Raw genomic sequence first — 25,728 nt, forward strand, 5'->3', positions numbered from 1 at the left:
TATACTTGCCTTTTGCTGTGTCCTTTTGTCTTGTGTGTACTTTTGAGTCAGTCCAAATCTCTTGTGAAATGAAGTGGTGACATCAATAAATACATATATATTTTTTTAAAAAGTGTTAAGAGCTTGCATGAGACACAGTCCTCGAAGCATCCGACTAGCTGTTGGCACCGTTGAACCTTTTTGCCTAGGCCTGGGGTGCCCTGAACGGGCAGCCCCCCCCCCCCCCCCCCCCGGCCGGCCACGCCCACGCCCAGTCTGCAGACCTGGAGGCTGTCAGCTCATCCTGAACCTGTGTGTTCCAACTGTATTTGTTAAGAAATTAGGCAGTTTCACTACAGATGCTGTACATAGGTGAAATATAAATAAATGTAAACAGAGGGATCTACAAATATAGTGTGTTCTGTAAACATAAATGTGAAAAGAGGGTTCTATGAAAACTAAGCCGAGTGCTCTGGTAAATGTGAATTGCTAAGAAGATTGCTGTGTTTTTAAGTGTGAGCAAAACGACAGTGAAGCTAGGGGAAGATCATAAAACTCTAGAAGTAGTTGGTCCTTTGATTTGCTTTACTGATTTCTTTCAGTTCTTGCTTTGCTCTAGAAATGGTGAAGGGTGTGTTAGGGGTGGGGTTTACGCAAGAAAGGCGTCTGGGAACTTCAGTCTGTGGCCCACACTCAAAGAAAAGGCCTTGGCTCTACATCAAAAGATTAGCAAGTGACTGTACGTTTATAGGTTTTAAGGCAATATAAAGTGTTTAAGGTATGCAGAGTAGGCTCCATTTTTAATGATTCCCTGCTTTAACTGATTTTTCGATTAACTGACCAGTTACGAGCTCTGATCGCATAGGTCAGGAGGGCTTGTGCTATAGGATCCGCCGGCCTCGGTGCTGGTTTATTTGTACTGTCTTGTTTTATCCTAACAAACTGGTGAGGAAACGAGCTCAGGGCCGTTGGGTTCCTACAGCTAGTAAGTGGCAGGACGAGGCTTTAAACCCCAGAGTCTGACCCACTGAGCTCTTCTCCCTGTCAGGCATGAGCAGGGGGGGAGAGCAGGCCTGGCAGCGGCACAGCGTGGGGGACAGGGGCTTCAGCTCAGGTTCCAGCGCTGCCGGTGATCTGTGATTCCTCTGAAGCTGCTGCCTGCGCTCTCCCTAGTTAGAGCCTTTTGTACGCATCTTAGCTGTTGAAAGGGCACCTATTAATTTATCACAGGTGATGTGGGCCTCCTCGTTGTTGGAGGAGGCTTCTGCACCCATGTACCTCACTAATGACAGGTTACGGGATGGAGGCGAGATAATAGGATCTTTTCATCTTCTGTCTGTAGACCGAGGGGCTATGTCCCTGGTAGCCTGTAGGGGGCAGCAGCTGCTTGCTGTTCCATCCCCTGCTGGCGGAGGGAAGGTTCCACAATTGAGCAATTTGCTTTTGACTCCAGCTCGTAGAGTGGTGCTGTGCAGGTCTTCAGGGAGTCACCTGAATCCACATAAGTAAAGAAACTACAGTATCCAGCATCTTACATCTCCTCGTGCTCTGCCCTCTCAGGTCGGGAGAGCCTTTATCTGCGTCCCCGTCCCCATCCCCATCCCCAGATCCCTCACTGTCACAGTTAAGGCAGCAGAGTCCACTTGCTTTGAAATTAAGAGCATGGAGATGTCTGTAAGAGAGTAACATCTTTTTGTCAGATCTTGCCGCCATTGATAACCCACTCTAATAATGTTTAGATGTTTTGAAACTTTCCCCTGTGGGTACGCGTCTTTATTCTGTTGGAAATACCACTGCCATGTGGTTGATTACCTGTTTTTCCTGCTGGCACTTCCCTCAATCCCCCGCCCCTCCCCCACCCCCCCCCACCAAGGCTGCAGGGCTTTCTCTTCAATTCTCAATGACTCATTTCATTAGCACACTGAGAAGGAAACTTTGGCTTTGCCATTTCTTTTAGACTTTGGGGCCCAAGACTGACATGTGGCCAGTTTGTGCCTTGTCGAAGGGAGTAGCCACTTCTCTGTCCTCCCAGAAGCACACATTTCCCCATGGCCCCACCTCTCAGGTCTGCTTCCAGCTCTGTGGCCCGAGCAAGTGATGAGAAGGAGAAGGGTTGGTTGCAGGCAGAACTGGATGGTCGCAGCACATACCCAGCACCCATTGGCCGCCCCATGTCAGCCCTGGGAGGTTTACTTAGGATTAGCTGAGAATTCTCAGTCCTGACTCCACTGTGGGAGGAGGCTGCTGACCGATGGCCCCTCTGGGGCTTTGCATTCTTGCGAGCTTCTTTCATCTGGGGATCCCGGAGCCCTGGGGAAGGGTAGGCGGGTTCCATTCCATCTCCAAGAGTGGCTCTCCTCAGAGACAAAGGCATACATGCCTCTGAGCCTCCCCTCTCCAGCTCTCTCTCTGTTGTCTCTCTGAAAAATGGCAGTTAATAGATCTGCTAATGAACAGAAGAAATAACTAGAAATAGTGGCTCATCCTTTGACAGTGACGTGGTTTATAACTTCTGTTTATCAAACGATCGTCATCACCATCACCATTTTTATTTCTGTGGGATTTTTGAAGAATTCAGCCTGGTCTCCAGAGCCCCATTTATAAGACATTTTAGTTCTTCGTTTGTCGTTCCTAGATGTAACTTTATTTCAGAGAAATCCAGATCTGTACTCCTGTCCGCCCCCCTCCCCAGCTCCATTTCCCCCCCTTTCTGCTTCTCTTCCGTCACCCCAGCGGGCTCCATCAGGTGGGGGATCCCCTGCTGACCAGCCCAGCCCGAGCTAATACTGGAGGAACGCTGCTGCGGTGCTTGTTTTTGCAGTTCCTGGATTTGGTTTAATGTACAATTGATTTTTTTAAATGTATTTAATCATTTTTTTCTTACCTCATAAGGATTAACCTGCACAAACCTCATTTTATCCTAAGTGTGGCTTTGGGAGGAAGGGAGGAGAAAATTGAGTTTCCCTAGCTTATTTTCTTCTTTCACTTTTTATTTTCCAAATGGCTTTTCCTGCCGAAGCAGCTCTGTAAAATGCAGTGTATTTTAGTGGCCATTACTTACTCATTACTAACTGGTCTCTCCTGCTTCCCTTTGTCTATAAACTAAATACAGGGGGCCTGAAGATAATTGGTAGCTCTATCACAGAGTGGCCAATTACGGATCAACAGAGAAGGCAGCCCAGTGGCGGTTTGTGGTTGGCACTGGCTGCCCTCCTAGCATGTGCAAGTTGTTCTCTATCTGTCACCGAGTTGGGCTTGACTAGGTGGGTCCTTTCCTAATTTTGTACCTTGGCTTTCCTAATTGCATTACACAGTCTCCCTGATTTACAGATTTCAACCTCATTTTATCCCTAGTGTGGGTCTCACGCACATACACGTTGTCTTGTCCTAGTTCCTGCCTTTTTGTCGTGTCTAAAGTATTAAAGCAGAGAGGTTTTGTTTTTGTTTTTCTTTGCGGTTCCCTGGTGTCTAGAATGTTAGGTGGCAGGTTACAGATAAAAGATCCTCTTGACACCAGTGGTTTTCTGTACAGTTTTGTCTGCCGTGTCCAAGTAAAGGCAAGTCTTTGTGGGTACCAGTTTCGCCCCCTTTTCGAGTGTTTATCTGACTTGTATTCCAGCTGCTGTACTTTGGTCTGGCTTCGGAGGGGAAACTTGCATTTCACCCTAGGCTGCCGAGCTTTTGTGTTAGGCTATTGGGTGCTGAAGTAACACAGGAGTCCAGTGTTGTGTGGCCATATTTCCAAGTCGAATACAGTTTTTGCTTGTTTGTTTCCTAGGTATTTGGCACCTGCACACCTTGTTAAACCCTCTGTGGGATGGGCATGTATCCTTATTGCTCAGCTCCTGGCAGGAAGTAGGTACTCAGTACATATTGGTGCAGTGTGTGTGTGTGTACACGCATGCATGTGCGTGCTTTCACTTATGTAGGTGGTAATGATGAGCCACGGGGCTGCAGTGTACAGTGCCTGGCTGCCCACTGGGAACTTAGGGCCTTGCATTTCCACTGGTGTGCACATCCACACATGTGTGGTGTGGCATTGCCACGTAGGCACCATAAAAAGGGCATTTTATGAAAGGCAACATCAGAGGAAACATTACAGCTGAGACCTTTATAGCCGTTCCATTATTATGGTTTAAATCTTGACAGTCTTTATTCGCAGTGACACTGGGACCCGCAAAGAGAGTGCTCACTCCCACCTCCCCGTTCTCTCTCCACATCCTGTTCTGTCGCTGCGATAGGCATCTCAGTACCCGTACGTGTGCAGGCAGCCAGCTGAGCTGCTTTGCAGTTTGTCTAGAAACAACCCCTTTTGACTCAGAAGTTGGAAACTAGATGACTCACCATTCTATTTGTTTTATTGCAACTGTCATTTCATAAAATGCCCTGAAAGCTTTAAACTGTAAATGCCACAGTGAGGTTTTCGTCTCTTTTTTATTTTACCTCTCCTGTTATCTCTAATCTTTCCTTTCATGTCTCTGTTTTCTCCTTCCCTTTCGTAATTATTTTCTCTTTCGTTACTCTCTCTTTCTCTTCCCTTCCTGCCTGCTCCCACCCTCACTTTTGATGACTGTCATGGCTTCTTCGTTGAAGTCGTTTTTGCTAACAGCATGGTGCGTTCTCTCCTGCTTTACCGCCGTCTGATTGAGAGTGTCCACCCTCCAGTGTGTGTGTGTATGTGGGGGGGGGCGTGGGAGGTGGAAGTGGAAACGCCCACGCACATCAGAGTTTATAAAGTGCCCATTGGCTTTAGCTCTCGAAGCTAAGTGCCATGTCAGATCATAGTAGTATCGCACTTTCTGTGCTCCCTGCATTTTGTAATGTCTGGGGTGCACCCCAGCTCTCCGCCACATCCATTTCCTTCCTCCCTTGCATGGCTGCCCCATGACCGTAGGACTGAGTGCAAGGATTTCCCAGGATGGACTGTGAGTGCTGGTACCCCACATCAGAATGTTGTTCGCAGGAGAGAGGGCCTGGTCATGTTAGCTGTTTCTCTCCTAAGATGTTATTTAACCGGAATTCCTGCAGTAAAAAGCACTGCTCAGTCTTCCGTCGTAGGTAGGCCGCTGGGATCTGCATTTTGTAGGACTTGAGCTCTCAAACCAGGACTTGCAGGATCCTTTTTTCCTGCAGTCTCTGTCACAGTGGGACTTGACTGAGTCACCTGATTGATGACATGCGCATCACTGGGTGTTAAACACCTGGTCGGGGAAGCAGGGACCCTGTTTGGATTCCCCCAAAGGAGGGCAGACAGATTGCGGAATTGTAATGAGGGGGGGGGCGCGTCCCCGATGCGCATCCCCTCTGGAGGTGACAGTCCCCGCGTTCCCTTCACGAGTGCTGGTTGGAAACCTGCGCTGGGGTTGGTGGTCATATTCCACATCTGTCAAGTTCATAATCCAACTGAACTAATTTTAGAAGTAGCGAGTTATAACGAGAAAGAGCAGTAACTTTAAATGCATAGGAACTTCTCACAATGCTTCTCGTTGTTTTCTTTTTCTTCCTTTTTAAGGGCCTTGGTTTATTTTGGCCTTCAGACTGAGCCAGCCTCCGGATTCTGTGATAATAAAACTCCTTTCCTATGTGTCTCTGAGGAAAGAGTATTTCCGTGTTGTGAGTAGGGGCAAATACGGTATCGTTACAACCTTTAATAGATTCGTGGCTGTGAATTTTAAAAATGAGTTGTAGATGTCTGCTGGGCGGCATTCAACACAGAATGCCATGTTTTCACCCACTTGGCTGGATGTCTGATTCTGACACAGCCGCTGTCCCTGCTGCTGGAAAACAGAAAACCACAGACTGTTAACTTAATACTCTTCCCTTCTGGGGCTAGGGCGGGGCGAGGGGGTTCAGTGCAAGATACTCTCACTCCCCACCGGAGACAGATGTTCCCTTGTTCCAGCTGACAGTGTGAGCAAGGATTCCAGAATCTCTGGCCACTGTAATTCAGCCTCAGTGAGGGTTGCCCTCCGGCCTGCTGCTGACCTACCTGGGCATTTACTCCGCGGGGCTGGGAGCAGGTTCCCTCTGGATTCCCTGCCTGGGATGTCTTCTCCCTCCCTGGGCAGGGCCCGCTGGACGAGCAGGATCAGTTAGTGCTCGTGGCCTGTTCATTCCTTGGCTTGTCTGCTGAGCTATCCAGCAGGGGTGCCAATTCTTCCATTTAGCTGACTATTATATAGCCCTTAAAAGGGAAGGGTTTATTTTAGCTGGCTGCTATATTGATTGCTATAGGGACGATTCTATTTTCACTGGCTGCTGTATTGACTGGGAAAGGGAAAAGGGCCGTATTGCTGGGAGCTGTCATATTGACTGTTACAGAAAAGATCTGTATTTAAGCAGCACCAGTGCACTGGGATCTCCCAGGCAGGATATTAATGCTAATTCATCCGCTCACCCCCTGCTGTGAGTGTTATTTGTTTAAATCCGTAGATTCCCACAGCGCGTTTATATCCTCACTAGAGTGAGCTCTGCTCCCTGTAATTATTTAACATTATATGCTGATATAAATTGTAACAGTTAAACAATGGTAATGAGTAGCCAGAAAAGAGAATAGTAAAGAGGGAAACAGGAAAAAAAATAGGAAAAAGAAAGGGAGAAGATATATTAAAAACACATATAACATACGTGTTGTATTTATAAATGCGTGTGCATGACATCGGAAATGGCAGTCGGATTCTAAAACAGCAGTGAACAACTTCCGGCATCCTTTCTCCTTCCAAGTTGGTCCTGCGGTGTCGCCCAGTCCACGTATTGTGCGTGTGTGCGCGCATGTGCGCACGTGCTCGCGTCACCCGCCAGAAAGAGACTAGAGATGTGTGCTCTCCTGTGCAGTTTGTACACACGTGCGTAGTTACGTCCTGTGTGTGTGTGTGTGTGTGTGTGTCCATCGGTCCGTGTAGCAGGAGGAAATTTATCCATTAGCAGCTCCGCTTCTTAATGAGTAGCTGGTATGTGATTTTCCTTTGAGCTTCCGTATTCACACAGGAGCTCTGGGCCTGGACTCACCTCTGGGGAGAGCCACGGGGAACACTCAGTTGGGATGGAACTAATAGGCCATTGGGTGTCACTGTCGCTCTATGGGCTGTAGTTGAAAGAGAGCTTTTCTGCTAGGGAAACTGGATTTCAAAAGAAAGAAGTTTTTCTGCTCAAGTTCAAGGTGTGGTCTGAGATGTTGGTCTGCATGCAGAGATCCCCCTTTTTGCTTGTTTTGTTGTGTGGTGTGCTTGTTTTTGCTCTGCCGAGCGCTGGCGTTTTGATTATTCTTGAAAGTCGTGCACAGACGGTGAGCTCTGTTTGGGCCTCTGTTTGGAAGCACACCAGATGAGGGGAAAAGTTCCACCTTACAGAAAGGCGGCTGAACAGCATTCCGGAATCCCATTTAACAGGGAGCAAGGATTTGGGCGAGAACCTTCAAAAGGAGGACGAGAAGTCTCGCACAGCTGAAATTTGGTGAGCGCCTGCTGGCAGCTCCCCCGCCGCTGCCGGCCTGTCCAGCCGCGCGGAGGCGGGATGAGCGCTGAGCCAGCGGCCCGGGTCGCAGAGGAGCAGGCGTGCTCCTCCAGCTGGCGGCCGCGGCAGCGGCAGCGTGGAGCCGTGCCAGGCTTCACCACAATTCATACTGTGTCAGTTTAATAAATGCACTACTTAAATTATGAAATTACAAAAGAAAAAAGAGAATGCACTTATTCAGACTCTTAATACATTAAAAATAAGGCATTAAAACTCTGACTTTTTTTTTTTTCTTCCAGAATCAATAACGAACAGGAAGGGTTGTAGACATTAACAGTCATGGACATTCAAACTCTTATACATAAATTATCTTAGAAAAATGCACATAAGACTTGAATAATGTAAATACATTAATGCATTTAATAATTTAAACATTAAAGCACAAGCAGGAATTTGAGGCAGAGGCTGTTCCGAGGTAAGGGATTGGTCCTCGAGCGTGTGCCCCAGGATCGATGGGTGATTTCCCCTTGAGGCACCCTGGAAAGAGAGTGCCTGGCCGGCTGCTGTGAGCTCCTGTGCCAAGAATCCCTGGACATGCCTGATCTCAGCTACCTCCCAGCCCCTTATTTTCATAGATACTGACCTTTGTCCTCAATTCTGTGTTCTCTCTAGTCCTGTGCTTCTAATTGTTCGTTTGTTAGAGAATTAAATGCTTCCACATCAAAGAAGAATGAACTTTGAGGATGTCTTGGTTGGAAAATCAAACCAAATTAAAAAATCCTTCACCCAGCTCTGGCTGCTTGAGTTTTGGGAACACGGCAGTGGCAGTGCCTTGGCATCAGTCGGGCTCTACGCCCGGAACTGGTCAGGGCACCCAGGCTGCAGTACGCTGATGGGCTGGGAGGTGGTCTCCTGGGAGAGCCTCTGGGTGTGGGGTATAAAGAGGGCAGGTCGCCATGCCAGGAAATGAGACACGCTGTGGAGTTAGACTCCGGGGCCAGTGGTCACGCCTCGCTTTGGTGGGTTGGTTGGTCATTGGGTAGGCTGATGCCACTGTTTCCCCCCTTCTTTTGAAATTGTATTGACAACAGCAGAAGTTCACTGGAATGTGAAAGCCCCGCTTCCTGGCAGAACATGAATGACTGACTTCAGTTTTTGCCATCTGCCCTGGAAAGTGCCCTGGGAAGAACTAGAACGCCAGGACGGTGTGCCCCGAGTTTTCATTTACTAGCCCCAGTGCCGTTCTCCGGTGGTTCCCTGGCCTCGCTTTATACCCCGAATCACAGATGAGAAACTGGGAAAATGTGTTACTGGGTACACAGGCGGAGAACTTTTCCTCTACTCGTAGAAGAGCTGTGTTTGTTTGGTTAGTAATGTAAACTGCCCCCCTGGGTTTGCTGTGGGCCTGAGGAGCCCTTGAGAAAGGATTATCAGGTGGTGGTGACTGAACACAATCTGTTTGCGCTATCGCCAGATCCCTTGAAGTCTTTTTCTGGATCTCAAATCTCCTACCTGGGGTCGTTTTGATTTGACACGGGCCTTGTCTGTTCTGGCATCGATGGCTTTGCAACCATTTCCATTCGTCATCGCAGCCAAAGGCAGCCTGCTTGCTTTTCAGCGAATGTGGTTATGAGCCAGCTTAGAACCACTTGTAGGAGAGTGGCTGTGGGCCGTCCTGGCCTGTGCAGCAGATGCCAGCTGTGCTGCCCAGAGAAGCCAGAAGGAAAACCAGTGCGTTCAAAACTGGCAATCGGGTATTGCTTTAGAGAGGTGTAGTATCGAGACTGGGCTAGGACCACTTGGGGACAGATCTTGAGGTTAGTTTACTGTCCTTGGGATATGGTCAAGTTCTTCTCTAGACCTTGTGACCAGGGGCTTCATGTCACGGCCCCCTTTCCACCTGTTTTGCTTGAAAGAGGCACACCCTTTCTTACCAGTTTTATTTTAGCTTTGGGATGCATGTCAGTCCCAGGTCTGTTGGGTTGATTTCTATTCCAGAGTTTTCAGAGCCCAGGCCGGCTCCCTCTGTTGCTTGTCCAGCTTTAAACAGCAGCTGTGTCTGCTGCCCTCACTCCCTGCTTCATCTGGGCAGAGGGAAGAAAGTGAAATCAGGGGAGCACTCAGAAACGGGAGAAGAATCTAATTCTCTTTGGATTTTGCTGGTCACACCCAGGAGAGCTTCCTTCTCCTCCCTTAAGTTCCAAGAAATGTTTTACAGCCTTAACTGCGTAATAGGCTTGTTCCGGATTGGGATGTCTAGTGGAGGTGGGGGACTGGAGGTGTTGGGGCCACCTTCACTGTCCTGTTGGAGGTGCAGGGTGCTGGTTGCCATCAGGCAGAGTGAGCAGATAGCACTGATTTGAGGTCACTTCCCCCTGTGACATATCCCTTATGCAGATTTCCTTTGAAGAGACAGGAGTCAGGTTCATTAATTAAAGGAGCCTGGCTCCAGCGCCCTGTAATTATAGGTGCTAGAAATCTGAATTTTAAGAGGTCTGTGCAGCTGCATTTTAAAGAATGTAGGGAGGGAGGCACCGAGAAGTACAGGCTGTGGGCAAGAATGTGGCCGAACCAGATTTGGGAGCTTTAGGTTTTGGCAGAATTCCCCTTCAAATTCATATTTATTCTTTCTAGTTTTCTTTCTTTCTGTCTTTCTTTTTTTAATGGGGAAGCTGAAGCTTTGAATTAATTTTTTTTTCCTTGGTTCAAGGTTACACCCTGTGACAGAGGCGCGTATTGTCAGCCTATGGAGGGCAGAAAAGGAGTTGCTGTGAAGTAGACGATGCTTAGTTTTTAAGGAAGCAAGGGATATCTTTGGGCCCCACGGATGCAGTTTGGAAAAAAATGAAATAATTTCTTTCTTGAAATGAATGGAAAGAACAGGAAGCAGAAAGTAAATTTGAATGCAATCTAGGGAGATAAGTCCCGGGCATATATGGGACTCTCGAATCTTGGTCTCTACTTCTCTTCCCCGGAACAGCGTCTCCTCTTCTGTCATAAATCACTTTTTGGTGTCAACCCAGAGGTACAAACAGAAAATTTCAGACCTTTATGGGAAGTCCTGACCTGTCCCTTTTCTTTCTCATTTCCTCAATTATTTGTAGGTTGACCTTTTGCTTTGGGTACTTTCTCTCCCTCTTCTTTTTAAAATTTTCTATTTGTTTATAAGATTTCTTTTTAATTCTTGTCAAAAACCTTTACTTCAGCCTGTGACTATTTGCATCTCTGTTAATTAACCATGGCTAATTTGGGATGTGGACAGGAGTGGGGAGAGTTAAAACGCTAAGTTGGGGTCTCCTCCTCGCCTATCCCAAGAAGGAAAGAAGCCAGTGGCCAGTGGCCAGTGGGGGCTCAAAAGACCAGCGGGACTGAGCACAGGGCTGAACACAGCTGAATGCTAACCTCTTGCCACCATGAGCCTCCTTTCTCCTTCTTGGCTTTGTCTCCGTGTCCTGGGGGTGTCACAGGCATTGTCCCGTTTCACAGCCTGGACCCTCTGCCCTTCCTTTGGGGATTGCAAGGGGCTGAAAAAACATTTACATAAAAATAGGATTTTTAGGACAATTTTCTGTGTTCTTAGTTTGCATTCTTACATGTGTATATATTGGGAAATCTCGTGAACCCATAAACTGTGGAGTAGAGGCCTCAAAGACTGTCATCTGGTACTTTTACAATATGCAGATTGCAATTCCTATTAGATTGAGACCTCTATTTAGCAGAGTGGTTTTGTGAAATAAATAACTTTAGAAGAAGCCTTACTATATGTAATAAATACATATTTTTCCTTCGGTTGCCAGCATGGAGCTTCCCGCCTTGCAGACACTTGCCCCGAAGTGCTGATTCTGGGCTCCTTACAGAAGAAACGCCTCTGCTTTGCTTCCCAGGCACAGGATTTCATCCTTGATTTACAGTGCTCAGCTTGTTAGCGCCGGTGTGAAGGTCATGGTGTCTGTTTTGTCCTCTTAGAGAGAGTGGGCGGGAGGGTGTCGCTTCCCATGTGCTTGTGGTGGTCGTGGTGGGGTTCACGTGCCCCCCTTCTGTCCAAATGAATCGGTCAAAACTCTTGCATCTCTCTTTTCCACCCTCCATACTACCTGTCATCCAACGGGGTGAATGGTTTCGGAAGCCTAACTCAATTTCAGGACAAGCACACACCACCTAGTAGAGCTTCCTCTCAACACCCCGCTTTTCATGATCTCCCCCTCAGCCCAGCTGTGACAAAGTGACAGGTAATTAACAGACCGGGTCTTCCTATTAGGCGAGTCCCGATGCTGGAAGCTGTTCTTGTGTTATGCGGGTCCTTTAGCAGCTCTGTGCAGGTGGGTGGTGTTGCTCTAAGTGGTCCTAGCAGAGGGCAGTGAGTGCTTTGGGAAAAGCAAACAGAATGCTCTTTGGAGGAGAGAGTGCTTAAAAGGGAGAGAGGGGGCAGGAAGGTGCCCAGCTTGAAAGCACCTGGTGCAAATACTTGGACTTGCAGGGCTGTGGTCCTGAACACTGCCTCCTGTCTCAAGGAATGGTGGTCTGAGTTATAATAGGATGCCTGAGTGCAGAGAACATTCTGAAGGCCACTTAGTTCCAGGCCGCGCTGTGCATTAGGTGTGCCAGTCCTTTGCTGTAACACTGGACTGGGATGGCAGAATTGCAAGTGTGCAGTCTGTTGGGTTCCAGCTTTGGCATTAAGTATTTCTATACAGATGCTGCCCAGTGTGGCTTTTTCGGAACTACCCAACTTTTCTTTCCCCAGTGGAGAGGAAAATTCATTGTGAGAGCATTCTCTTCTACCAACCAGTGAGTTTTAAAAACTACTTTTGTACTTACCTTATGTGGTCACTTTTCTCATCTTCATGATTTGAAATATTAACGTGTAGATAAATATAGCAACGTGTAGGGGCTCCACATAGGCTCAGGTCCTTGGGCCAGGCATGTTGGAGCAAAAAGAAATACCTAATTGCATCAAAACCACTCTAAGTTCATGTATGTGGAGCCCATCAAGCTGAAAGCATCCAGACAGCATCTGCTGTTATCAAATCACTCGTGAATCCAGCTAATTAAAATAGAGCTTCATTTTTCTGAACCATTGTTTGGCAGGAATTCGAAACGGGCCTAACCCAATTTCTGCGTGTTTATGAGCCTTTATTATATCAGAGGTACTTTTCTGTAAATGTACAGGGCAGCGTTAAATGAATTGATCCACGCAGTATCACTGTAGACGCACTGTGGAGTTGCTAATGATTTCTCCTCCAGCTTTCTGGTTTCCACACATGCTCTTGAAAGCTTTATGTTCTCTTTCTCCATCCTCTACTCTTTGCCCTCCTCTTTTTTATTTTTTACTTTTCACTTCTAATTTTTGCTTTTTTTTAAATAATAGGACACACTTTTTATTTGTTCCCTTCATGAAGTTTTCTATTGCATTTCTCTTTGTTTTTATTTTCTTCCTCTTTTCCTGTTTTGGCTCTTCTAAGGGGGTAAGATTTGCCTTTTCTTTCTTTATCTCACTGTTTTCTATTTCCTTCTGTCCCCTTATTTTTCTCTTCTTGTCTCTCCTCCCTTTTACATTTTCTTCAATGCCTTTCTTTTAACCACCTCTTTCTCCTCTCTCTCTCTTTTTTGCACCTCCTCCCATTTTTCCTAATAAAACATTGGTATACCTGTGTCTCCACATGCAAGTACAGATTAGGGCAGAAATTGGGTGCCCACGGAGGGGGAGGGACCTGGCTGTTGGGAAATGATGTCAGCCTGTTTTGCTCCTCTGAATTTGCTAACATGCTTTCTTTTAGATTTTTAAAAGATTTCTTCAAACCACATCTACTCTACTTTATAGTCTAATAATCCGACTTTGAAGATCAAAAGTAGTATATAAATGCGACCTAATTACTCCTTGCAGCAGTTTGCTGAGTCTCTTAGCAGTAGTAGTTCCATTTTACAGATGAGGAAACAAACAGGAAAGGTAAGTAACTCTGGAAGACCCTGAAGAAGTTGGTGACCGAGTTAGAATTAAGACAGGTCATCTTTGGCTTTGATTCTTGATCACCGCCTTCTGGGAGTTTACTTCTCTCCCCCATAAGAATCATGTATCTTTAGGACGTGGGTGAGAAAAGACTATCCCTTTCCACCCTTCTCTTCATGTACTTTTAGCCTTCTGAAGTTTCATTTGTAGTCTTCGGATGTTAAATGAATTTCTAGGCAATTCCTGGGAAAGAAGGATGCCAAACCACTTATGGGCTGGTAAAAACTCCGTCCATTATAGTCTCAAAGCAGAGCGCTCACTTTCTGTTTCCAGCAGCTTCCAGTAAGTGGGCCCACGTCACATGCGCTGGCCCCAGTGATCGCAGCACTGTAGGAAGCGCTGCCATATTTGATTGAATTTAGCCATTCTGGAATGACGTGTGTATGAAGTCGTCTCTTGCATTACTACGGCCTTTATTATTGCTAATGCATTCTGACATTACAGGTGTAGCCTTGGCTCTCCCAGAAAGGGCAAGGCTGCTCTTACCAAGCTTACGAGCAGAATTCATGAAACCGTTAGACAGTGAAACTGGTGTTCACATTTAGTTAATAAGCAGAGTAAGGGAAATGCTTTTATAGAAAAGATAGCCAAGTGACAGAGGCCTATTATAATTCCTCGCCCAGCATTGTTTCAAAAAGTGGATCAGTTAGTATTGTTTGCCTACGGAGAACTAGGGCCAATGGGTAGAAGCTTCAGGAAAGTAGATTTCAGTTCAGTTTAAAGGACTCCTGAAAATGAATTGACAGTCTTTTAAGAGAGTGAGTCCTCTGTTCATTACACACATTCACGTGGAGACTCACCGATCATTGTCAAGGTTGTTGAACTGGGGAGTCCTGGATCGGGCGTGGGACCGGAGGCCCTGAGGTCTCTTTCGGCTTCTTTCCTTGTCCTAGATTGTGACAGCAAAAGCAATATCTTTGTTCTGCTTGGTTTTATAAGTGCCCGGTGTCCTGTTCAGTCTTTAATCTCTGGCTTCCTGCTTCTTAACCTAACTTGAATAAAAACCGTTCTTGTTCAGTTTAGGAAAACCACCCTCTCTGGCACCCTCCTGGCACGAGTCATTCTGGGTAGCCACATTTCCTAGATGGCCATCGAGATCCAATCCATATGAAAAGAAAACAAAACACTTTAAAACCGTTGGCTGGGAATTACAGAAAATGGGTTATAGACTTTCTCGCTTTATTAGGCAGAGGATCTGGGATATAGTTTAATCCCGATGACTCAGTATCGTCATTTTAGACGTAAATGTTTATATTGTGTTGTAAGTGTAGGTCTAGTTTTCAAAACCTGTTGAAGTACAGCTATGTTGTCTATTTGCCCCACTCTAAGTGACTCCGCTAGGCTAAGTGACCCCAAACTAATCAACTTTTTGAGGTTTTGTTTGCTTTTCCTAGATGTTTCTCTCTTGACATTTGTTGCTTGGCTTTTTTCTCTATGTGGTCTTTGTTCTGTAAGTATCTCTTTAGGAGCTGGCTTGTTTCTCCTTTCTCATTCCCAGTTTTTAATCTTCTGCGATTTGGACACCAGATAACTCAGCTTGTATATAAAACAAATAGTAAGTAGTGTGAGTAAAGCTTTACTCTGTGTATAATATATGGAATTTGTAATTTCTTTTTTGGCAGCAGTGATTTTTTTTTTCCCTCCCGTCCCTTCTCCTTTCTCCTCTCTGTTGGTTTTCTCCTTTTTTGAATTGGATGAGATTGGAGAGCTGAGCTCCAGAACAGCTGGGTCTTCTCCTTGACCTGTCCTTGACCCTGGTCCATATCCCTGGCCGAGGTATCACAGGCTGCCTCGTGGAGTGAACTTAGAAATTATTAATATAAACGCCATGATGGGACGGTCCAGAAGGTCATCTTTTTAAACCCTTATTTTACAGAAATGATGGAACCTGAGGTACAGAGGGACGTGAGAGGCGGGGTTTCAGGACCCCTTTGTCTCAGGGTCGCGCTCAGTGTTCAGGTTTTTTGAGACCCAGCGGCTGTCTGCCCTGTCACTCTGCCAGGTTCCATTGCCTAGCAACTTTGAGAAACGTGTGTGAATGAGGAAATACAGGTAAAATCACGGAGAAAGATTTTCTGCTGGCTACAAGCAGGTTCGGAATTAAAGCACATAAACCAAACAAGGCTCGTTTGTTGCGGTTTGGGGCTGTGTTTGCACTCAAGGCTGATGTCGATATTGCAGGAGAAGCTTTAATCCTTTCATTCAAATTTACAAGAAATGCTGTTTCCTTTTAGTTTAAAAAAAAAAAAATCCAAGAGAGCATTTGATTTGAGGAACCAAAAGTCTAGAAAATGTATCCGGGAGTCCTCGTCAATTTGGGGCATAATGAAATATAAAAAATACTCAATAAAAGCTCCTTTATTACTTTAACTGTTTAAATGTGGAGTTTTTAGCCATCAGGTTAATGTTTTGGTATCATTTTTTTATTTGATTGTGAGCACTTTTCCAGGTAGCTCTGCCACTCGAGCGCTAATCAGATTCCCACAGACGAATGGTGCTAGCTGCAGCCTGACATCACCGCATTTTTGCTTCGACATTATTTTATTTGGTTTTCCTGTAAAAGTTAATAACTCTGGGCCCATGTGTTTAAATAGGCAAGGAGGGAGAGAGAAAGGACAATGAGCAGAAAATAATGAGCGATGTCTCTGGAAGCTTTTGCCAAATTGAGGAAATGTCAGGATTTTTGTAATTTCCAGGTCTCTCAGCCTGGGTGTGGGGAGAATCAGGAAGGTTGCAAAGTGAGGTGGTAATTCATAATCCTTCAGATAACAAAAAGTGAACTTCTCTCTGTTTCCCAGACAGAGCTGGAAGATTAGAAATTAGTTACCATTGATTTAGAGGCGGGTGCTCAATAGAACTGATTTGCTTAATGGTGAGAATTGTTTAAATTTTGCATTAATTGTCAGTTAATTACATGCTCACGTTATAGGACCATGATTGGTGAGGCCAGCAGATGTAGGGCATAAAGACCCTCCCTTTTAACTTTCCTCTAGAGGTGGGAGACCTGTAACGAGAGCCTCCAGGCCCTGGTGTCTGGTAGGTCTTTGTCAATGGGGTTTTTTTGTAAGTGTGTTTGTTTATTGGTAGCTGTGGTTGTTAATAATAGCAGTGCTTGGACTGTTTAGGTTACGGAATGGTTCAAAGCCAGGATAGTTACCATGTGATTCTTCCTGTGTACTATGGATTTCCTTGCTGAGCTAAAAACTTATACATTGGGGTTTATCAGAGAAGGCGACTGCAATAGCGCTTGATTCCGTTTGTCTTCCGAATTTACACCTGGGCACCGCGGGTACCAGTCTGACCATGGGTATGAGACTCAGCCACACGGCCCTCATTTGAGGGCCTCGGAAAGATGTGTAAAAAAGTGGTGGCTCTTCCATCATCGGTGTCAGAGGTGTATGCTGGACTCTTTGTGTGGATAAGTTACTTCTGAGGTCATCTCTATCTTAGACAACCCTTAGAAAACAGAACCTGGTCACCAACGTATTTCATATGCATATGAGGTACAACTGACATCTGTCACCCTAGTACTTGCTGGAGATTCCACGGACTGTACAGTCTTGGCCAATAACCTGTTCCAGTCCACTTTTGGGGACTTGGGTGCTTGGTGAGGAGGGTGACTCCCCTGAGAGGAGCTGATTTCATTTGACCATTTGAATAGAGAAAGAGTTTCTAATGCCTGTCATCTTACTGTAAATTTGAAATTTTTCAGTCTGCCAGCTTACTCTATTATGAATCATACTTTTGGAACTCATACTTTTATTTTTTCTCTTAGGCCAAAGGGGAAGCTAAACTAGCAGCAGGATCTAGGACTTGGTGGCCTTCAGTTAGTAGCAGATCTTAATTGTTTACTTTCTTCTCTTCCCGCTGGATCTAAAGGTGATTTAAAGGCTACCGACATTTGCCATTTTATTTTTAAAGTTTTTGTATGCAAAGTATTTTAAATAACATGCTATCCAGTTAAGCAGTATCTAGCCTAGACAGTTGTGGGTTAGCTAGAAAGGAGTCCAGCTGAAAATTCCTCTTTTTTGGTGTGTGGGGAGGTCAAGTAGAAATTAATTCAGCAGATTAGGTAGGGAATACTACATGCAGAGAGTGTAAAAGCAAAAAAGGAAGCAAAGTGACCTTATAGAAAGAGTGAAACGTTTCCTCATTTGTCTTTGGCAACACACAAAGGGAGGGCTCGAGGTGTACTTATTTCTATTTTTTTTTAAATTTCTTTCTTTTTTATCACTGTCCATCATCTGCTCGCTTATTTGCCCAATCCAAGTATGCATGTGTGTGGTGGTGTTGGAATGTTAGCCTGTACTCCCATGGAAAACCGCTTTATTAACTCAGGTCCATCTGTGTTGTAACAAATGGCAAGATTTCATTCTTTGCTATGGCTGAATAATGTTCCATCATATAGAGGTACCACCTCTGCTTTATCCATTCTTCCATTGGTGGACATTTAGGTTGTTTCCATATCTTGGCTATTGTAAATAATGACACATTTGTCATTTTAAATTCTTGTCTTGCTATCTTTTGTATTCGTACTATTGTTAGGCTATAACTACTTTTTTTGTATTCAAATCTCTTTTTTAACATTCAACCTTTAATTTTTTTTTTTTTTTTTTGCTAGGATGTCTGGTAGGAGTGTCATTTATTGATTCCGCAAAGGTTTTAGTTTTGTGGTGAATGTGGGGTGATGGCAGACAGAATTTCTTGGCCCAGAGCTAATCTTCCTTGGAATCTAGAAGCCCATCTCATTGCCCTCAGAGCAGATGGTGCTAAGCCATCGTGAAGGCTCCCTGCCCTGCACCCTCTGGTGGCCATCTAGTCGGTGTCTAGCCCCCACTGACGACTTCTGCTTGGAGGTTTTGCTGTACATGACATAACCTTTCTTCGTCCCCTTCTCAATCATCTCACATCTCAATAGCATGTGACTAGAGAGAGCTTCACCCATCCCCGTCTGGCCCCGACTTCAAAAGAAGTGGGAACTGGAGCACTCCTCATCTGCCGAGCATCTGAAGGGTACAAGCAGCCCCAACTTCCACCTGGGGTGCAGAGAAAGGCGCGAGGAAGCGGAGGCAGTGGTGTCATCCTTAGGAAGGTCCTGGGGCCAGTGTGCTCCATATTTTTAGCGTTGGAGTCACCAGCGCCGTCACTGCGTGAGCTCACTCACAGCTCTCCCAGCGAGCAACTTGGACACTGAGTCATTACATTCCTGTGGAGTGATGCAACTGAACAGCTTGACACCTTCATTAATTTTACAGCACGAAGCCTGGGTGCTCTGCTTCTTCTTTAACAGTGCAGGGAAATTAGAGGAAGATAGAAAATATAACACCAAGGGAAACTGGGAGAAGGAGCAGTCAAGGAGCTGTTGAAAGACACTGTGTTAAGAAGTTGACCTCCCTGCCTTTTCTTGATATCTCCTGGGACCGAGCACCCAAGTCTTGCCACGTGTCTTTGGCACATAGACCTTTTATTTCTGTTCCTGGCATGCCGGCCGAACCTCCAACTTGCAGCCAGCTCGTTTGCCTTCTCCGCTGAGGTCACTGCTACCGTGATCCGTGTATAATGGCATTTTCCTCCTCTTTTCAGTATGGAGGCTATTACAGTTTCTTCTCTAAACAGGACTTCAAACAGTTTGCTGCCAGTTGGATTTCAAAGCCAAGGAAGAGGCAAATGTCATCCTTTTTTTCTCCCCTCTTTAGGTAACTGCTTTGTTGGTTGCATCAAAAATTAGAGGGGCTGCTATCTAAATTCAGGTAGGGATGCATGGGGACAAGGCATTTAAATTTGCTTTTCTTTCTCCCTGAAGGAGAAAATCCTTTTCCTTCTCAACCTTTCCTAAAAAAAGAACTTTGATCTTCTCAACCCAGAAGCAAGGGTTTTCATTTCCTCTACGGCAGGCAGGTGTGGTTACACGGGGACCTCTGGGGACCTCTGTATCTGTGGCTCTGCTTTCCCAGCTCTGCTGCTCAGCTGCTCCAGCTCCCTTTGGGCTGGAGGCTGGCACCCAGAATACTCTCCAAAGTCACCCTTCCGTCCCTAAAATCACTGGCACTTGATGTTAAATAGTCCATGCTGGCTTAAATGCTTTTTATGCCCACGTACATTTCTGGAAGAACTAGTTTAATAAAATAACCAAACAATGACATTTTGTCTGACAAGCAGTTCGTGCAATATATTTAACTAGGGCCAACAAGAAAAATTTAAATGCAGAGATATTTCACTTTGAAAGGTAGTTTTTTTGTGCCTATGACGTTGCCACTTTTCATAAAGGCTTTTTACTACATATATCAATGTGTTTTAAGAGAGAGTAGGGTCAATGATGCATGCTTTGGAATTCCCTAAATACAGATTTACACAATAGACCTTAAAAATATTATCTTCTATCATGTCAACTCGACCGGAGTCGTGCACTTCTACCAGAGATATTTTATTTCTTTAATGTGAAAAACAAAAGGACAGAGGAAAGTAAAACAAAGGAAATTAGGGCCCATAGCTTAATTAGTATAGGGTTGTAACCCAAATCAACAATGGGAAGGACACAATGACAAAAACCAGGAAATTCCAAGTTGAGAGAAAGGCTCTTTCCTTTAACTCCTTGAATGCCAGGGCGCTTGCTGGCACACTCCTTACCCAGGTGCAGGAGGTTGCCCAAAGTACAATTCGCTGTCTTTATTTTTGAACTTCCTGGCTTTTGTTGACTTTCCCCTCTTGATGTAAATGAAACATACTTTCGTGTGTGTGTTAATTGTAGATAAACGGGCTAAAAGTATCTCCTGATTTTGTAACCCTCAGAAAAAGAGAAGGAGTTAAAAAAAAAAAAAATCCTGTCACTGTCATCTGTTCATTTTTAATGAGCAATTTTAAAAAATTGAAAATAAAAGAGGAAAATGAATAGGTGTTGAACCAGCCCGTGATATGTAAATGCCAACTAGTAATTACCTAAAACCTCAATTTTCATTCTGTTTCATCTTGCAAAACATTTCATTTTCCCTGAGTGAAAACACTTCGTCTGGGCTGTGGAGTTCGCGGAGCGGCCGCCCCTGGCCTGCGCGGCCGCCGCCTCCGGCTAGGGGGCACTTTGGCTCTGCGCTGGGGCTGCCGGCGCGTGGCCACCTCAAGGTTATTCCCCTCTTGCCATTCCAGTGGTTTTGCTCCGAGCGGTCGGAGGCGCCCCTCCCCCCACGCCCACTCGTCTGGTTTCGGGGAGCCTCATTCCTCCTCGTCCTTGCGGAGGATCGTATTGAATTTTGGCTGACCGAGCCTTCCTCTGCATATTAACTTTCCCCTCTCACCTGCCTGCTAGACCCTCGGCTTCCCTGAGGCTGAGTCGCCGTCCAGTCTCCCTTTCTGTCTGTGAGATGTCCCACACAATGGTCTCTATTTGCTGTTTATTGCCTCGTCTTTGTATTCTTTCTTTTCCTTTTGGCGGCTGGGACAGCGCTCCTCTCCTCGATTGAAGTTCACACCCATTTGCTCTCCTGCCACACTTAGAATGATAATTCTGACATTTCTTTTGCACACTCATAGATTTTCTTTTACTCTGGTTTAGGATCTGACACCTTTTTGGTGTATTCGTGCAGCATCTTGGAACGTGGCTTGCGGATGGCCCTGCTGCCCCGGTGGCCACCCCCTCAGCCTGTTCCCTAGCTAGAAAGGGAGCCTGGAATTGTGAACCACAGATTACAAAGGATTCTGGATGCAGAAAACCAGAATTATGCTGTCCTAGGACCCTGGCTCCAAGAGTGCTTTGCCTGGAATCTCAAGGAACACAGCCTCTTTAGTGAGATATATAGCTTCATAATTAGCCCGTTGCATTTTTCCACGAGTGCTGGCATCAGCGTTCTACGATGCGTTTCTCTGATTAACAGCTGCTTTGCAACTATTTCCTTGTGCCACCGATGACCATATTTGTCAAGGAACTCCTGACAGAGTACTGATTTCTTACTAAAATGCAGCATTTCTGTTTGAAGTGGCTTTTCTCGCATTCTCGGCAATGCCTGGCTTTTAAAGTCAGTCCTTGTTAAAACTCGAGTTGGCTTTGGTTTAATGCTTGTTAACAGGATTCTGGGTATCTGTCTACTTGAGAGTGTGAGCGGAGGAACCTTTCACAGGCAATTTAATCTTCTGAGCAGCACACGTGTAGCATTGCAGTGGGGTTTCGGGCTGCATATCGGTCACTGTTTTTTGCCCTCTAGTTGTGATCTCTCTGGGTTAAAAGGGACTTGGTTTTGGTCGTTTGTGTCATTGTTTTTTGAATATTTTAAAATGGCTAGTGCATGCTCACATTTTAGGAGATAGATATGTACGTGTAGCACACAAGAGTGTTGGAATTGGTGACATTCCAAATAAGTGTCACCGGAGACAATGCATCAGGTTTACATGTCAGGTGCACAGTGCGAAGGCGCCCTCAAACCCCAGCTTCGTTATTAGGCGGGCTCTGATCCCCCGTCCCCCTCGGGCTGAAAATGATGTGTGTGTTCTGCAGATGACAGTGTGCAGGTGGGTCTTTTGTGGGGGCGTAGAAAACACAGAGGGAGCAGCTCTGCCACGAGGACTGTCAGGAACCTCGATTCTCCTCACCGGATTACCTATCTCACACAATGCATTTAACAGAACACAGTTCGCGGTAGAGAGCCCCCGAGTAGACTGTAGTCCATTGATTTATACAGTTACAAATCCTGGTCTCTCAAGCACAAATCTCTCTCAATTGGCCAGTCTTCTTGGATGCAAAGGTGTTTTCAACCTGAGGTCCCCCTCTTTCTTCCCGGGTTGCTGACAGTTACCCAGCGGAACCATTGCAAAGGCAAGAATTTACTCCTCTTCTTGGTACCTCAGTTTTACCTCTAGCTTTAAGTCAACCAGGGAAAATTACCCAGTTTCCCTAAAATCGTGGAGTTGATGGTGGCAGGGTTGCTTTATTTGGCTTTTTGGGAGTGGGGGGCAGAAGACAGGGCCACAGGAAAAGGAGTGGCGAGAAACTTTGCTTCTGTTTTCTTCTGAGCTCGTCGTCTTTATTTTTATGAAACCGGCTACTGGTAATTCGAGGTGCACTCATTAAGAACTCGCCCGGTGCAGGAGGAGGAGAAAGGAAAGCCAGTGTAGCATGGTCTCAATGGCAAGTGGCTTCCACAGCGGCTTCAGGTGCTTTGCTCCAGAATTTTCCCTGGCTTGTGCACTCCCACACCGTGTGCAATAAAGTTCCTGCCTGCGTTTTACATCTTTGACATTGAGGCGGAAGATTTGGCCTGAATTTATGTAATTTAGTTGGGCACAAATATAACCCATGAATAGTCACATTCATCTCCTAATTAGAAAATCAAACGATAATGCAGGACAGGCTGCGGGCACCCCCTCATTTCATCCAACAAAAGTGTGCTGTGTGTGTTGGACGTCTGCAGAGGGAAGAGTCAGTTGAATTGCTTCATGAAGTTAATGAAAAGTGTCCGACAATAGGGGAATGAAAGATGCAAACCCAGCGCACTGTCAGGTATTTAGCGTGTTAAAATCTCTGCGTGATGGGTAAAGATTTTGGGGAAATCTTTTGCGCTCTATGTACGAATGGGAGGGCTTATAAAATTCCAGGTTGGACAGGCCCCCCTCTCCCCCTCCCCCACACACGTTCTGTGCCATTTCCTTGTGTGGAGTGAGTTGAGAAGAGTAAAGAGAAGTTGAAGAAATAATTAGTGAGAGAGGTTTTCATACGTTCACACGTCCATGTAGCTGCTTATCTGGGTCTCTTATTCAGCACATTATGTTGAGGCCATTAGTTTGGATGCTTTATATTTTTGCATCTGGCGTAGTGATATCCGTGCCGTTAAATATGTGATTTGCCTGTCGCCTGCATTTTCAGACAAAGATCAAGAGGAACATAAACAAGCCCCAAATATACTTTATGTAGGTGCTTGGCAGTATTGTTTTATATGGCTTGAAATTAGTGAATGGAAACTTTAAAAGAAATTGTTCATATTTTTGCAAGTTTGAAGTGTGCCGGGACTTTGTCAAATTCCCGTTAAAATAAATACGTCAATTTCATCTCCCTTCCAAATTCATTTATCTTGCTTTTTTAAAAGGTGTTTTCTACTTTACCTGATGTTTAAATTGGATTCGCTCGTTTATGCTGTTCTTTGCTATATCCCCCACGTTTTTCTTAAATGAATTACTAATGACAGAGCACTCCATCATCCCCTCTCTGCAGCCACTTTAAGAAAAGCATGGTGATCTAAACCTTTTAACCTATTAAAGATGATTTTTCCCAATTGAATCAGACCCACCACAGGTGTAATAACTAATCATTTAAACTACACCTGCTATTATGTATTTTTAAGCCATTATGCGTGTTGGATAGATGATAATTCATGTTTATTGCATTGTCCGATGGATCCGTTTTGCCTGCACTAGGCTGATTAATGTATTTAAAGAAATAAGAGATGCAATTTTTAAAAAAAAAAATTGATGGAATGCGCCAAGCACTGCATTGAGTGCACCATTAAACCCATCAGAACTTTGCTCTCTGACCAGAAATGCATATACCAAGGACTATATTAAAAAAGCAAGGTGAAACCTGTGCGTTTTAGTGGTGGGGTTCTGTTTTCTTTCTGTCACGGAAAATTTTGGAAGGATGTAGGAAAGGTCTGGGCTTCTGTGGGAACTGTGCCATTAGCATCTACTGCTTAAGACCTGCGCCGCCACGTTGCCTCTGACACCTGGTACATGTGCCCCAGCGTGTGGGGACTGCTGCATGATGTGAATGCTCTAATTGTCTGGTGTGTCGAAGTTGTGTTTTTTCTCCAGGTGAAGAGCAATTATCCCCGAGCCATCTGAGCTGGGCACATTGGCATTGACCCGGTGGGGCCGGTGGCTGTGTAACCGGCCATTCTCTGTCCAGGGCATGGGCCTCTCTCCCTTTTGTTCTCCTCCTTCCTCCTTCACCATCTCCTCTTCCCATTTCTCCCCTTTCCTTGTTCTTTCACCCCGCCCCCTCTTCCTTCTGTTATGTCTCCTCTGCTTCCTCCTCTTGTCCTACGGCCACCTTCTTCTTCTTCCCTCCTCCTTCTACCCCCCCTCCTGTCCCTTTTCTCTCCATTTCCTTTGCTTTTTTCCTCTTCTTTCCCCTCGCTCATCTCTTCATTAAAATGCACCTGTTTTGTGGGCGTTTGTCCGATGTTTCTTGAGTTTGACGCAATCTGGAGAGATCTGATTGAGGGGCTAAGGGGATGAGTACAGACTTGGGGTTCTGGAGTCTTGAGCATCAGTTTTTCTCTAGTCGAGAACTGGTTGGTGATCACTGCCATTCATGATGGTAGTTTGTAGTGTTGGACAGCTTATGCCCATTCTGAAGGAACCTAGATGTCCTGTCGCTCACAGGTCCCGATCTACAAATCTGGGACACCTGAGCTCATCCTCTAGGGAGAATGTGTTGGGCAAGTCTCCCCAGAAGGACTACGGGGAAAATATATAAAGGACTTACTCTAGCTTTTTGTTTTTCTGATTTATCCTCCTGTCTTTTGTTCCCAGGAAAGTCTGTCTGGTCTCAAGGTTAAATTCATATAAAACATGAAGAGGATATTTGTAACTTGTATTCCACTTGGAGTCACAGTGCGTTCTGTTTGAATTTCTGTGTGACAGCTACCCTTAGTTTGAAGGATCATAGAAAGCTTCCTTGTATTTGGTCCCTTAGAAATGTTTTCTTTCCACGACTTGTGAGTGAACTACAGGGCCTGTTGACTGTACCTGTAACATGAGACTGTATTATTCTTTGGTTTTGATGAGATGAATAATGCCAGTCATTTAAAACGGCCTCTCTGCTACCTGGGCAGGTACCCGTTGGACTAGCATCTGGGCTGGAGAGCAGAGAGGGGCGGTACGCAGACACGCTAGTATGTGCTGAGCGATGTGAAGGTTCAGACCTTCAACACTTTTCCTTCTGTCCTCTACTTGGCTTATTCGTAGATGTGAAGAGTTCCTCAACTATCATACTAGAGGTAGATAGATAATCTGTTAGTCTGTCAGCGTTCAGCCACGAAACCCCAAACATTGTCCCCTGACGGCTCTTCAGAACTGAGCGCCAGTGAGAAGGACCAGTGTGGATGACCGTGTGTGTTGCCTCTGATATAATCCTTCCCAGCCGGAGGCACTTGGCCAGGCTCCTTGGAGGCAGCCTGGGCTCTTCCCTTGAGATGCTTGTGGTGTTTTGGGGAGGCAGCCTGAACATTAGAATGCAGTGTGATTATGTCTTCAGTTATATGGTACACGCTACGGGCACTGAGGAGTTAAGCGAATAGGGAGATCAGAGA

General features: G+C 45.6%; 1 protein-coding gene across 4 annotated transcripts in view; it reads left to right on the plus strand.

The window, feature by feature from the left end:
• PEX14 (peroxisomal biogenesis factor 14) overlaps positions 1-25,728 on the plus strand; it is a 156,080-nt gene that overhangs the window by 58,605 nt on the left and 71,747 nt on the right. The gene's annotated exons all lie outside the window — the stretch shown is intronic.

The sequence above is a fragment of the Rhinolophus ferrumequinum genome, chromosome 9 (assembly GCF_004115265.2).
Source record: "Rhinolophus ferrumequinum isolate MPI-CBG mRhiFer1 chromosome 9, mRhiFer1_v1.p, whole genome shotgun sequence".
NCBI lineage: Eukaryota > Metazoa > Chordata > Mammalia > Chiroptera > Rhinolophidae > Rhinolophus > Rhinolophus ferrumequinum.